At 34.9% G+C, this 11,887-nt stretch overlaps 1 long non-coding RNA gene across 1 annotated transcript; it reads left to right on the top strand.

Moving 5' to 3' along the window:
- The first annotated feature begins 630 nt into the window (after positions 1–630).
- LOC116666597 lies at positions 631–2,937 on the top strand. Its single transcript, XR_004323539.1, has 3 exons — positions 631–640; positions 2,577–2,581; positions 2,782–2,937. It is a non-coding gene; the product is annotated as an uncharacterized LOC116666597 (long non-coding RNA).
- Positions 2,938–11,887: the final 8,950 nt, after the last annotated feature.

An 11,887-nucleotide genomic window follows, 5' to 3' on the forward strand; every position in this document is an offset into this window, starting at 1 on the left:
TTCTCTATCATCTAATACTTTTCAGTTGCCTAATGTTTTTAAAAGTGAGCTAAAATTACCTTAGACTAGTTTAAAGAAAATCAGAAGACCTTTAAAATAAGGTAACCTAAGTAAGAGCTTGACAGGTTGGGCTTCTGAATTATTATAAGTGTGCTCTAAGCACCCATCAGTTTACATAATGCTTCCTAGAATCTGCCTCAGCATAAACTAAGCTATTTGAAGTCCAGATCAGGAATGTGAATAGCAAGCTCATAAATTACACATAATAGAACCACTGAGCCGGAGGAACCTTAGAGATTATCTAGTCCAATCCTCTTCAGTTGAGAGCGGAGGAAGTTAAAGGTGCTAAACATGTGAAAGAGCTTTCACGCAGATCATCTCACTCATCCTCACAGCAGCTTCGTTGGGAGGGGCATAGAGAGTAGTTAAGTCGTTTTACAAACGAAGGAAATAGCACACAGAGGCTGTCTTCTGCTTGTTTCTTGGAGTCAACAAGTGACTCCAGGGGACTTTTAACCATAGTGGGACCTTGAAGGCAGGTGCTGAATGTTCAGGAGTATCTGTAGAAATAAATGGTGATTGGGAATCACCAAAAATCTATAGGACAATTTCAGAGACAAGAGACTCAGTTCAGACGTCTGTTGGCAGTGATACTGTGAGCCCTAGGGTTTCGGGAGAGGTCGCTTATCTGCTCAAGGTAAGAGAGCGGGATGAAATGGATAGGCAAATGGGCGGGTCAACCATCAGTGTCCAAGTCAGTCTCAATAATTCAGGAGTTGAACAGAGCATATTCTTCACCAATGAGTGGAAGAGATGAATGATGGGTCTGTTTGTTATGGTAGCTCCAACAGAAGTCGGTGGAGGCTGAAAATGCAATTATTATGAATTGGTGGAGGCTAGACAAACTTGGGTGTGAGACTAAGCTCTGTGTCTTTCTTTTGGCTTTGGACTTGGAAAAAGTCACTTATCTCTCTAGTCCTTAGATTCCTCAAAGTACTGTCTTCAGACAGTTTGAAGCTTAAGTGATATAATTCATGTTAAAATGCTTATTGCACAGTGCTTGAACATAAAAGCTCAAAAATAACAAATAATGAACTATTATTAATGTTTAAAATCTGCCTCCCCCTTGTCTGGAAGGTTTTTTGTTTTTTTTTGGGGGGGGGGGTGGTTTAAGTGAGCCGGGCCTCTAAATAATAAGGTACACCTTAAGATGGAATTAGTGGGCAGCAAAGGGCTGAAATAGATTCCTCAGAACTTAGTGTCTGATCCAAAGTTATTGGAGACACACTGAAAGCAAGTTTCCTTCCTTCCAAGTGTATGGGAGTAAAATTTACCCAACAATGTGTCTCTTTGGAAGGAGGATTGTTTTGGGCTGGTTATTTTTGAGAAGCAGAAGACCCAGAAAGTGTTTCTTTTTACTGCCCCTTATGAGTCTAAAAGAATTACCAGAGATCTTTTTACATCAACAAATTTCTCCCCATGGCATCCCAAATATTTGGTTACCAAACAGTTGCTCTTCCCGCCTCCCTGTGAATGATCTTTCTCGCCTTTGCAGTACCAGATTCCTACCCCATTCTCCATTGCTCCAATAGCGTATAAGCCTCAATTCCCTGACTTTCTGGAGACATCATAGTCTTATGGCGTTCCCATATGTACATAATTAACTTTTTCCTCCTGTTTATCTGTCTCATGTCAATTTAATTCTTAAACCAGCCAAAAAAACCTAGAAAAGTAGAGGAAAAAGTTTTTCTCACCAGTGCAGTTCATTTACTTCCCTTTAATAAGACACTGTAGCTTTATAAACTCTATTTAAATTATAAAATGGCAGCATTATAACTTTATAAACCCTTTTTTAAATTAAGAAAGTCAGTTCCTTTGTTGTTCTCAAAGCTGTATTTAAATTAACCCACAAATATCCATTCGAACACTCATAAATGTTGTTTTTAATTTCATGGAAATACAACTGCTTATGGGAAAGCTGCTAGTTCAATTTAAAATGAGATACTCCGCCTTGTGGGGTTTGTAAACATTCAGGCAGAAGAGTCACTCAGTATACCCAAGGTTGTTAGCTTAAGAAATAAATGCTGAGTCTTCACTTAGGGGACATTTTTTCTTTTTTCCTGAAGCCAGCAGGACATTTTACTAAACGTGAAAGAAAAATCAAGTCTGTAAACAGATTCACCAACCAAAGGAAATTGAAAGATATATATTTAAAGGAAAAGTACTCTGTTATCCAATGACACAATATCGTTGGTTTCCCAGCACACATGTCCTGGCATTCCTGGCCTTGACGTAAGTGGTTTCTTCTTACTGGAGCCTCTTTTTATCAGAAAAATCATGATAAGTCTCTGATGAATTAGTTTTGACTGTTTCAGAATTTGAAATACATGGAGTCAGACAATATATACTCTCACTTGTTTCAAGTTCCTTCACTTAGCATTGTAGGGAAACAAAACTTGTCACCTCAAAGTATGTCTTTTTGGCTTGAGCATTATTTTGGGCTGATTGTTGAAACAAAAAGCTTGAGGAAAGCTTTTACCTTCTCCCCTTAACTGCCTTAAAGAATTTAGATCAAGGCTCTGTTCAGTGAAGGAGAACTAGCACCATAGACAACTGAAGTATAATATGAATGAGGTGTGGTAGACTCGGGGGGACTTACTAAGGCCGGTTTGACCAGAGTCCTCTTTGTGTATCATTATCTCTGCATGGCCCAGAAAACATTTCTTTATCAAACATTTGCTCTTTATCATTTCCTGTAAATTGCCTTATCTCCCTTTGAAGCCCCAGACCCTCACCTACTTCTCTCAGATGGCACATAAGCCTCAACTGCCTAACTTACCCTTGGATACCATATGCTTATGAAATCCCTATACATACGCAAATAAATTAGATTTTCTCCTGTTACTCTGTCTCATGTCAATTTAATTCTTAGTCCAGCCAGAGGAACCTGGAAGGGTACAGAAAAGTTTTTTTTCTTCTCCTACAGTATATCTTGTAAAATACTAAGGCTCCTACAGGAATCCGTAGTTCTCCCCTCGTTATTCCTGAGTATTATCCTATTATATAAGTAGGATCAATTTGTTTATCCATTATCCTTCAGTAGACATTTAGTTTGCTCAGAATTTTTGGTTATTACAAATAAATCTTCTCTGAACATTCAGGTCCATAATTTTTTAGACATATTTTTAACTTTGTTGAATATATAACTAAGGGTGGAGGTATTTGGTCATAGGCCTGGGTATGCTTTATCAGAAACACTCAGACCAGTAAAACATTAATGAGTCCTCCCTGATCCACATCCTCACTAGTATTTGGTATTGTCAGTCTTTTGTTTTGAGTTGTTGAGTTTAGAAAGTCTAGTAGGTATGAGATGGTATCTCACTGTGGCTTAACATTATACTTAGAACTAACGATGCTGAGCACTCTTTTAGCGCTTATAGGCCATTTGTATGTCTTTTTCTGGTAAAGTATCTCTTTGAATTTTTTGTTCATTTGTATTATTTTGCATGTCTTTATCTTATTGTGCTTTGGAAGGTCCTTATGTATTCTATATATAAGTTTTTGGAAGATAAACTTTTCAAATTTGTGGCTTGACTATACATTTTTTTAAATTTATTTTTGCACATACACATTATATTGCATGTAAATATATATATACAGTATACTGCACTTTTTTTAGTTTACATATATGTACTAATTATTGTTTCTAAGAACAGATTAGATCTTTAACTTTTTTAACTTACATAGTTATCAAAGGAATACAGCCAACTATAAAATAAGTATCAACAGAATGTGGTAATCCAATCATGAAGGACAGTCAAATGTGCTTACACATATTCAAGTAATCAGAATAATAATTAGCTTATTTGTTTCTTAATGGTGTCTTTGATGAGCAGAAACCTTAATGTTGATGAACTCTAACTTATCTTTTGGTATAGCATTGCTTACAGAAAGTCTTAGAAAAATTCACCCTCCTCCAAGTTACAAAGTTGTTATTCCATATTTTCTTCTAAAATTTTTATAGTTTTAGCTTTTATAGTTAGATGTGTGGTGCATTTCAAATATATGTTTTTGGAAGATGTTAAATAGTCATCAAGGTTCATATTTTTTCTTTATAAATATCTTAATGGATCATTTGCTGAAAAATTTTTGGCTCCTCATTGATGACTTCTGTTCATTTATTAAAAATCAATTTTTTTATGCATATAGGTCTCCTTCTATGTACATATGTACATCAGACTATTTGATCTTTTTCTCGATTTAACTGGAAAGTGTTATCTAGTTTCAGATGTTTGGTTCACCCTTGGAGTCAATTCACTGTAGTCCTGAAATCGATTGAGTAGGGAAGGCTAGAGAATGCCTTTCTTGCCTTCACAGAAAACTCCCGGGAGATGGGAGGATGTTTAGTTATTCAGCGCGGAGTTGTATCCTCGCATTTGTGGTTCTTCCACCCTCCAAATATTCCTCACTGTCCTTTAAGTCTCAGTATTATCCTCTCATCCTTGTAAAATCTCCCAGTTTTCAGCAAGTCTGTAAGAGTCCAAACCAGGCAGCTGCCCTTAGGAACAAAGAGGAAATGAGACATTTCTCTGTTTCTCTCTGTAAGTCAGCTCACTTGTTTGCTTCCACTGCTCCTCTCTGGCCACATAGGAAAGTTTATATTTTGCTAGTTTCTAATGTTGCTTCATGGTAGCAAAAGTCTCCCCTTGCCTTTTAAATCCCAAATGACAAAGGAAGTCTCCCTCGTGAGAAAATTAAAAATAAATTTTAGAGTAAATGCTTAAAAATATAGGTCCATCAGGAAAAAAAAATTAAAAAGGAATTTTTAATTTAAAAAATTTCCAGTGTGAGCTGTTGATTTCTCTCCCCTTTAGTACAATTTTATTTATATTCAGCTTTTAATATTTCTTTAAGCCTTAGAATCATCTATTATTTAGTTTTAGAAATATTCTAGGATAAGATTACAATCTTCTGACTTCTCTTCATGAGCAGGGTAAAACTTAGAAAAACATAGGTCTGTCTGACTACAATTCTTTAAGAGCAACACAATAAAATAGAAAAAAAGAATCACTGGTTATTTATCCCCTCTGTGTAGCTATTCTGTTACTGCCTACTGCATTATCCTAAAAGGACTCACAAGGATCTGTAATGAAATCCTTTTCAACAGACATCAAGGCATACAAAAAGCTTGAAGTTTGTTTCTTTGTTCTCAGTGAAAAAAAGAGCAGGTTAGACCACCTCTATCACTCACCAACAAGACCACAATTACCACAGCCAAGGCTGAGGAATACCAGTCAGGACAAGAGAGCATAAATTTATCTTTTTTTTTTTCCCTTCTCCCTTTTGAGTAGTACAAATATAAACTCTGTAAATAATGCAAAAGAGAATGAAAGGAGAACTCTGAAATCAGATAAGAGGATGGCAAACTATTTTGAGAGTCCAGATGTGAAGGAACAATACAGAAATACAACACTTCCCCCACCACACACACAAAGGAAGGCTAGTCAGGTCTGGAGTTTGCCTCCCCTGACCTTGCAAGAGAAAGCAACCCAGGCAGGGCTACTGCTGTCCCAGATTTAAAAAAAAAAAAAAAGGAAAAAGAAAAAAGAATCTGGCGAACAATACCAGGTGAGCCAGCAGAAACAGCAAGAAGGATTGATTGGAAAACCCACTGAAGGTAAGTGGACAGGGGAACGTACTCTTTTCCCCAACAGGGTCTGAGACTGCTGTCCCTCATTCAGAGAGATCACAAAGCCAGGGGCTCCAAAAAACGAGATCCCACTGAAATAAGCACCAGTCTGAGAAGCCTCTGTGTCTCCAGATGCCTGAAATTTCCTCAAACAGAAACACCATACTGCAGGCAGTGGGCAAAGGGGGCCCCAGTGCAACAAACCTTTGTCCCAGAAGGCTATTTGTCCTCATGGTTGGAGAATGTTTCCACATTTAGAGGATTCAGGTGCCTTGACTTGAAGAACTACCTCTGGCTTCTCAAGCAGCATCAGAAGGGAGTAGTGAGAGCCCCAACAACATGAAACAAACCAAGCAGAAAAAATATTACCACACAGCTCTTAAGTTAGAGTGTGATTTGAACCACAGCCTGCAATGGGAGGCCAGGACCTGCTGCTATCCCTAAACTGAGCAATTGTATGAAAAGCATATTCCAACATGATAGTCAGCATGTCCAAAGTATCATTAAAAAATCATCCTTTGTACCAAGAACCAGGAAAATCACAATTCACATGAGAGAAGACAATTGACTGTTGTTGAAACAAGACGAATAGTATTTTCCAATTAGATGACAAGGATTTTAAATCAAACATCATGAACATAATTTAATAAGCAATTCTAACTTCTCTTGAATTAAGTGAAAAAATAGGAATCTTGGTGAAAATAAAATTAAGTACAAAAATAATCTAATTGAATTTATACAATTGAAGTATCCATAAACAGAATTTTTAAAAAATAAGTTGCTGGATGTGCTCAGTAGTAGAGTGGAGATGACAGAGGGTAGTTTCAGTGAACTTGGGGACAGATCTACAAAATTCTCCCAATCTGAACTACAGAGAGGAAATAGATTTGAAAAAAATAGTGAACAACCCTTAGGAACTTATGGGACAATTAAAGATCCAAACACTCATAATACTGGAGTACCAGGGTGAGGATTTAGAGTTATTCCAAAGGAAAGAAGCTGAAAAATTCTCAAATTTGGTAAAAGACATGAATCCACAGATTCAAGAAGCTGGGATAATCTCAAATATAAGTAAACTCTAAGAAATTCATTCCAAGACAGTTCATAATTAAACTTCTGAATTCCAAAAATTAAAAAAAAAAATCTTTAAAGTAACCAGAGAGAAATGACCCAGTACTCACATGGGAACACTGATGTGAATGATGGTGGATTTCTCATCTGAAACCTAGGAGGGCAGAAAGAAATGACATATTTTTAAGCGCTGAAAAAAGGAGAGTTTTCAACCATGAATTCTGTATCTTGTGAAATAGCCTTTAAGAATGGGGAGAAGGAAAAAAAAAACATTCTCAGAAGAAGAAAAACTAAACGTGTTGTTAGCAGATCTGAACTTAAAGAATAGCTAAAGAAATTTCTTTGAATAGAAAGGGAATAAAAGAATCTTGACATGCCAGGAGAAAAGAACATAGGAAGATAAAAATACGGACAAATACCCTAAGATGTTCTCCTCCTGAGTGGCCTAAATAATGTGCAACAGTTGTAACTAAAATTATAACACCAGCTGAGACTCAAAACAATGATGCTTTAAAAGTGTGGAGGTTAAGGTGGCCTAATAAAATTAAGGTTTCCATATTTCACTTGAAGTGTTAAAACATTGATTGCATTTTCTCTGAAAAGTGAAATATACATATTGGAATGTTTGGAGCAACCGACAGAGAAAACACACAAACTGATCCACACAAAATCCCAAAATAAAGGAAGACTATTAGAACTGTTCAAATAACCCACAAAAAGGCAAGAAGCATGAAGCAAACATAAGAGAAACAGAGGGAAAACAGGAAACAAATAACAAATTGGCAGACTTAAGGTCTAAATACAAATGGTCAAAGTAGACCATTTGTAAGGCAGAGATAGGCAGAGTGGATAAAAATAAGAAGAAAAAGGGTTAGCAAGATAAATACACAAATAGGTAATCGATGTTCTCTCCTTCCAACTCCTGTCCTAAAGTAATTCTATTGAGTGTGTCTAGCCTAGATTTAAACATTCTTTTTACTCCCTTGGAATTAAGAAAAATGTGCCTAATATGACTACTGTAAAAGAGAATGCATCCATAAGATATAAGGAAAATATTAGAAGTGTTCTATATCTTCATTTTGGGGGTGGTTATACAGTTTTATTTATTTGTCAAAACTCAGCATTTTGCCAACAAGCACTTTTCAATAAAAAACGTAGAATAAAATAATACAATTTCGTATGAAAGTCAATAGAAAAGCTCATTAAATTCTGTAGATTTGTCGGCAAGGCCAAGTTTTGAATCATTAATCAGCTGTTTATCACATTTAACCTTTGTCCCAGTACTGGGCTTGTTTTTCTTTTTAATTTTGCAAAAGGATTACATTTTTTTTCAACTGGGAGGCTCCAGAAGTGGAATTGCAATTTTATTAACATGGGGCTTTTGTAACCTAAATTGTGAGAAAAAGCTTTAGCTAACACTGTACTCTGTGCACAAATTAAGGGACCTTGTGACACTTTAAATGAAGGGCATTTATCATAGATAACTCTCAATCTATTTATTTGCTAGAACAGGCAATGGAGGAGAAAATGCATCCCTCCAGTATAGCAAGTAAGCTGCAGTTTTATAGCTGTCTTGCGTCTAGTTGTCTGAGCTACAAATTTTGAAACAAATAGAAAATACTTAAATAATGTTGTTTGCAAATGGAACCAAAATAATAAAACCTAAAGTAAGGTTATTCTATGTGAGTGAGTGGGTATCCTAGAAATGAAAAAAAAAAAGAAGAAAAAGGATTAGCAAGATAAATACACAAATATATGTAGATTATATTGACATAATTAAACATCAGGTGATTCAAGATAGCTTAAATTGTACTAAATAGACATAATGTTATATTAACTAGGCTATCCTGTGTTTCTGTTAAATATTATAATATTTGGCTATGTAAATAATCAATCACCAATTTATTTTAAAATGCAAATTGTTAATTTATTTATATATTAATATAATGAATTCCTTTTATATGCCAGCAACTATGCTAATGCTGCAAATAACCATGATAAACAAGACATCTCTTGCATCATGCCACTTGCAGCCTATTTTCAGGCAGAACAGAATTTCATATATGACTATAGCAGGCAAACTCTTATAACTATAGTCAGAGTCTGTGTCTATAAGGATTTAATACTCTTGCCTGGACCAGAATATAAACTTTCTCAGTATTTATGGTATAAAGGTATAAACAGAAAGGATTATTCATTTTTCACATATGTTTGAGATTAAATAAATTTCAGAATTGGTCGCATTCATCGACATATTTTCTTTATTTCTTTTGGAAGATAAAAATGCCCCAGTAGATTTTCTAAACTGCCCACTTCCTAAGAATACAGGTGATGAGCTTCTTAGTGTAGTTATCTGTTGTATTTTGTGAAATAGAGAGCATACTGACTTCCACTTGACTTCTAGTTGCTACTTTGTATCTTTACAAATATATTTTCTGATCTCCTTAATGTGTCAACTAAGAATAAAATAATAAAATCCAATGTTTTAGAACTTCAAGTCCACCATAATTCGGTGTTTGATTAAAATCACACATACATGAATTTATAGGTTAAAGAAAACAAAATATAAATTAGAATAAATTTAAGCATTTACCATTATTGCACTCCTTGCAATTCTGCAAAGAAAGGCTTGTATCACTACAAAATTCGGAGCCTGTGGATCATAATAAATGAATATACCTGTAGTGGTAAAACTTCAATCAACCATATAAAGGCAGTTTTCTCTTACACCTACAGAATATACTTCTCACATCCTTAAAGTTTCAACATGGTGTTTTAGCAGAGTTTTATGTGCCCAATTACAAATATTTTACGGGTTTGCAATTATAAGAAGGAAAAACAGAAAATCTTTGTATATATATTATGTCCCATCATGTTTTTTTAATATAAGATTCACATAATGGAACATTCAGTGTATATTGTGTCCTTCTACAGGCTATTCATTTTTTCTCATGTGTCTAATTCCCAGAATACCCAAAAGATGCTCTGTAATATCTGAAAAAGTTCTGAGAACAAGCAATATAGCAGAAGCAGTTCACCAGCCTTTATGATCTTCGTATGTCGTTGACTGATGCAAAATACCATCCAGATTGTCTAGTCTTATATTTCAGGAAGCAAATATAGGTGTGAGTGTTCATCTTGATTTGTTTTGCCAATTGAATGCCTTACACAACTGGAAACCATAAAAATGAGTCATCTGAATGCAGAGCACTTCCACACTACTCAATTAGATTACACAGGATAGAGTTGTATCTACTGTAGCTACAATTTTATTTTTAATATGCTTTAGGAACTTGTCAATGTGAAAATTACATGACACTTTGGAAACACTGGGGGTAAATTTTGCCTTAAGCATCCTTTTTAAGGGGTAAAATGAAACTTTTTTGCATGGTCTCTACTAACAAACTTAAATCTCAACCAGGGGTACAAGATTGAACTTAACATTTTTTCATTAGTACAATATTCATGCTGTATTTTCAAGAGTATTGTATTTAGTCAACAAGTTCTGTTGTGATCCTTTTTTTTTTTTTTTTTTTAAGTTTGTGTGTTCAGTTAGTATTCTGGAGAAGGAATGTGGAATTTGAATAAGAATATGAACATATTTATAAACATCATCATTAATTTCAAGAATATATTTTCTATTTTTTTCTGCTTTGTCTAAGTTACTTTTAAGATGTTTTCTATCAGTGTGTTATGTAAATAACCCATTCTATTTAAAGGTTCCTATTTTCACTGAAATGCAGGGAATTTATCTGAATGGAGGTAGTATTGTATGTCAAAATAACACTAAACCATGTGTAAGAATCCAAGTCTTAACATCTACCAGTAAAGGATTGTGCCACTCATTCGGTGGGCCTTAGTGTTCCAAACTTGTAGCTTAGTTAAATGAGTGCATCAGACCAGGTATAAATGACCTCCAAGGCTTCCTAAAATTACAAAATTAAAAAAAGAAAAGATAAATGACTTTAACAACCTTTAAAACTTAGAATGGCACACACAAGCGTAGATAATAATTACAGTGTTTTTCAAAATCAGATTAGCATCCAAGAAAAGGCCCATTCAGCAGTCAATAAAGACCAGAACCAGTCCTACAGACCTCAGTATCACCTGAACTACAGTTTAATAACAAGTTACTTAAATTAGTTATTTAGTATAATTTATATATAAAATTAAAGTCTCATTCACAACTGAGGTCTATTTTTAAACATTCATTCTATACAGAATATTTTGTGATCAACCCTAAAGAATTATAAAAATGTTTCAGCAAATGTTTATCATTGTCTTACTGTAGGCATAGTGATATTGCTGCTATGGATGTAGTGATAATGAGAACAGATTGCCCTGTCCTCAAGCTGGAAAAAGATCAACTTTAAATAAATATCTAAGAAAATCCCAACTACTAATAAATACTATAAAGAAGGTAAAATGCATTCATGTCGAAAGGGAGACTGGGCAGGGCCTCTCTCAGAGGTAATGTTTGAGTTGAAAACCAAATAATAAGAAGAGGACATGGAATGATCTCAGAGAGGTGCATTTTATGTAGAAATTATATCAAGGACAGAGGTGTTGATTGGAAGTATAATCAGCCTATTTAAGTGACAGAAAAAAAAAAAAAAAAAGCCAGTATGGCAGGGCATAGTGAAAGAAAAGGTATAAGGAGAAGCAATCAGAGAGGAAATTAGGGACCAAATAATATTAGGGCTACGTAACTGAGGAAAACAAACAAAAAAAGAGTTTCTAACAGGTGGGAGCTGGTTTGACATCCACAGCTAGTCAGCAGTGCTTTCCTGTTGAACGTAATCTCACAGAATATCAGCATCAAATAGAACCTCTCTGTGATCACGGTGACTCAAGAAATAAACAAGACCGCTCTATAATCAGGTCTGAATGCAGACAAAAAGCATGAATGTTATCCAAACTCAAAAAATGATCAAAAGTTTTATCCTGGCTGATATGAGTGATTTCTACTTCTTTCCAATCCCAGATTTAGTCTCACTCTATTCTTGTTACAGTCTGGATAAAATTTTTTATGATACTTAATTGTAACTAACGGCATCCGATGTAGATTAGTGTCCACAACACATTTTGTTAAAACAGAACTCTGACTTTAAGATTACAAAATGCAAT

Source organism: Camelus ferus, chromosome 10 (genome assembly GCF_009834535.1).
Source record: "Camelus ferus isolate YT-003-E chromosome 10, BCGSAC_Cfer_1.0, whole genome shotgun sequence".
Classification (NCBI taxonomy): domain Eukaryota; kingdom Metazoa; phylum Chordata; class Mammalia; order Artiodactyla; family Camelidae; genus Camelus; species Camelus ferus.